This window comes from Podarcis bocagei (assembly GCF_964188305.1).
Source record: "Podarcis bocagei genome assembly, chromosome: 13".
Taxonomy (NCBI): domain Eukaryota; kingdom Metazoa; phylum Chordata; class Lepidosauria; order Squamata; family Lacertidae; genus Podarcis; species Podarcis bocagei.
The window spans coordinates 50,463,252-50,466,739 of NC_138138.1; the positions used below are offsets into that span (position 1 = coordinate 50,463,252).

The following is a 3,488-nucleotide window of genomic DNA, read 5'->3' on the forward strand; positions in this document are numbered from 1 at the left end:
CAGAGACCTGGCGCAGCTTTGGAAGCGGGCCGGACGCCAGGCTTATCTAGGCAATAAATCAATCTACAATCTGTGCTTGCTGAAGGCTGGTTTCTTCTCAGTGCAATAGAAATTGGCATGGGGACCATTTGCCTTGTCTTTTTAAGTTTCCAGTGGGGGTTAGTATGAGACAAAAGGAGAGGCAACAATTATTAGATTTAGACATACCTGATGGACAGGCAGCATTTAGGAAATGGTGGTCTTGAAGGAAGGACAAGCAGGAGTATCTAGAAAGGGCTATGATGACATTCTGATGAACACAGGAATTCTTGACAGGGTTATTCTGAAGGGTTTGCCTACCTGCTGTGTTTTTCACACATGCTTCACAGCAGCAGCACATTGTCTTTTTGCACGCCTTAAGTGAGTTATTTTTAAATATAAAACAGCTTAGAAATTATTTTAAAATCATTGCATGAAGAAATGCCTTGGATTAAAACCTCTCCTTTCCATCTCAGTCCTTCAATTCTTGCTTTTATCTGCCATCCGTTCGTCTCTACAGCCCTGTAATTTTCCTTCTCTCTGACCCTCTTTCCCATGCATATTTTCTTTTCCTTGAATCGTGGAATTATTGAGTAGGAAGGGTCCCAAGGGTCATCTATTCCGACCCGCTGCAAAGCAGGAATCTCAGCTAGCAACATAGCTGCTTAATGTGTGGACTGGACCACCAGGGCCAGGATATGAAAATCTGCCTCCAACAGAACAGCACCACCTGTTCATCTAGCTCAACTGATGCTGGGTCAAGATGATCAACAGGCAGAAGACACTGGTCAGCAAAACGAATTGTCGTCACTCCACTGACCTTTCTTTTTATAGGACATGCTCTCCGGGGGGGGGGGGACACAAAAATCTGTGCTCGGTTAGAGTCTAAACCCTGGTGAGGAAGGATAGGCTAAGAGACCACGACTAGCCAAAAGCCCTCTCAGTGAACTTCATGGTTATGTGCTAAACACACTTTGCTTCTACAATAATCAAACTTCAACACGATTTTGCAGGGAGTGTAATCCATTCCCCGCTTCTTCCCAGAACCCACCCACCACCTCAATCAAGTGATCACATCATTAGATATCTATGAGTTTGCTCACTTTTATTCAGCCTTAGGCTACATAATTACATGGATATTATTGAATCTGGGATAGGCTGAGGAGGGAAAACTGGGATAGGTTGAGAAAGGGGTTTGCATCACTTTTCACCCTGGGATTTTTCCTCAGGCCTCTGGGTGGGCTCCATGGTGCCTGCTGTGCGGGTAAACGTACAGGAGTATGAAGTGCCGTTGTTCCAGTCAGAGTAGGGGACTACCACCTGGCGGATGGCCAAGAGGGAATCCTTGATGCTGCCCTTCAAGACTCGGGGATTCACATGGCGACCTTCAAGGAGGGCATTCTTCACCCACTGGACAGAAACTTCACTTGCATTGAGCCCTATGACCGTGCCGGTGAGGATTGTCTGTGCTCGCTGAAGGCTTCTTTCTTTATGTTTGGCAGGGGAAAGTATGAGAGAAAGGGAGAGGCAACAGCTGTTAAGTTTAGACATAACTGATGGACAACATTTATGACACCATTTAGTGCTGATTATTTTCTGCTGGATTCTCTGACAAACATTTTTAATCTGTAGATAGAGGGTGTAAATCCTTAATGAAAGCTTTAAGGAGCAAAGGGGATTTAACTGAAGTTCTTGTGTGTGTGGACCTGAGAAGGAAGATCTGTGGCACATACATGGGGCTTCCTTGAGCTGGATGAGGACACGGTGGGATAGTGGAGATTCTAGGAATATTTACACAGCTCCTTTCCCCAACATATATAAAGAAAGCACCCAGCACAAAAAGCACCCCAGCCTTCCCAGAGAAGGTATTGGTGTACAGGCTGGGTTTGAAAAAGAAGGATAGCGTTTTTTTGCATTGCCAGATCTCACTGCCCACATTGGTATATTGTGTTTGTTCTAAGTGGTGCTATGTTGATATATATTTTCAGTAACCCCTTTCCTGCTCAGGAGGTTGCTGGGAAATTAGGGACACCAGTTGCAGGGTGGAGAGCAGGCCTGCTTCCCGCTTACCTTTCTTCTTGCTGGTCTCTCTTGTTTTCTGTTGAGGCAGGGATGGGAGTTGCACTGTGCAGATAACATTCTCCCCTGTCGTCCAGTCGCTTGCGGAAACGATCACAGAGCTGGATGCGTTGAAGGGGTTAATTTCCTCCTCTCTCCATGCAAGAGGCTCAATGCTTAGATTTCCTGCTGTCTGCCGTGACCAGGTCACTTCCAGTTGTTCCTCTTTGCTCTCTACCACGCAGCTGATGAGAACTGGGGCTTGGGGGGTAGGATGAAAACTATGAGGGAGTCTAGGAATGCAAAAACCCATGTCAAGTCCCAAGTCTCCTCCCACCATTTACCTCCCAGCCTGCTCATAGAATCTTCTCCTGCTCTGCTTGCTTCTCTTTCAGCTCTACAGCTAAGTCAGTCCAGGCTCCTCATTTAGCTCACCTGAGAGTTCCTGTCAGTCCCTTTCCTTCCCTTGAACAACTCCAGCACCTTCCACCATTGCTGAATAATCCCAGTTCTCTGTTGTTTTTGGAACTTGCACCCCTTTAACTAGTGTGTTTGCCCATTCCCCAGATTCCCTGATGGATCACTTTCAACACCAGTGTGCCACAGAGAGATTTACAACTGGTAGCACAAGTAATCAAGCCAAACTGCCTTCTGCAGAAGAAGAGAAATGGGCTAAAATAAAGGTCCTGAGTTGGACAGAAATTATTATTTTTGAGATATGTGTCCCTGTTATCTTGGGGGAGCAAATTTTATTTACACCTGACTTGATGTTGTTTCCCCCCCAATGTACCTTAATCTGTTTTGACTATTGCAATAAATATATTGCTCACTCGAATTATACAAGGGTTTCAAAATCTGATTTGAATACCAATAGATCTGATTTTCCTATGTTTGAGTTGAAACTTCTGGATTTATCAGAGTCCGTAAGTAGGTCAGAGAGTAGACTCAAAGGTTGGCAACAAAATGGAAATGCAACCCGTATTTTATAGTGCTAGCCCACACCCAATATTCCATCCTGTGTATACCTAGTTCTGCACACATTGTCTCATACATGATTGAACTTGGGAACCCCAGGAGACGTCTCAAAACGGATGTGAGGGTGATCCGACTAAGACATCTGTCACCTCATTGATCGCCAGGGAATGTCTCTTCTGTCCCCTAAACCTACAAAGGTCTCAGCACACAGGAACAGGCACTTACAAATGTTAATAAAAGGGTATTTTTGGAAAGACTTTGAAATGACTATCCCATTTACTGCTGGCAAATAAGCAGAAAAGTTGGAGGAAGAGAATCCAAGGGTTGTTATTGCTCTGTTTCTAAGGGTGGTTCCAGATGCCCAGATTTCAGGTACATGCATGAGAAGGCTGCAAAGAGGAAGGAAAGAGAAGCAAACTCACCTGTATCAGCCTGAG

At 45.1% G+C, this 3,488-nt stretch overlaps 1 long non-coding RNA gene across 1 annotated transcript; it reads right to left on the reverse strand.

The window, feature by feature from the left end:
* Positions 1-1,108: 1,108 nt before the first annotated feature.
* On the reverse strand, positions 1,109-2,406 carry LOC308571582. The gene is made up of 2 exons (XR_014001536.1): positions 2,089-2,406; positions 1,109-1,505 (listed from the first exon to the last, which is right to left on the reverse strand). It is a non-coding gene; the product is annotated as an uncharacterized lncRNA (long non-coding RNA).
* Positions 2,407-3,488: the final 1,082 nt, after the last annotated feature.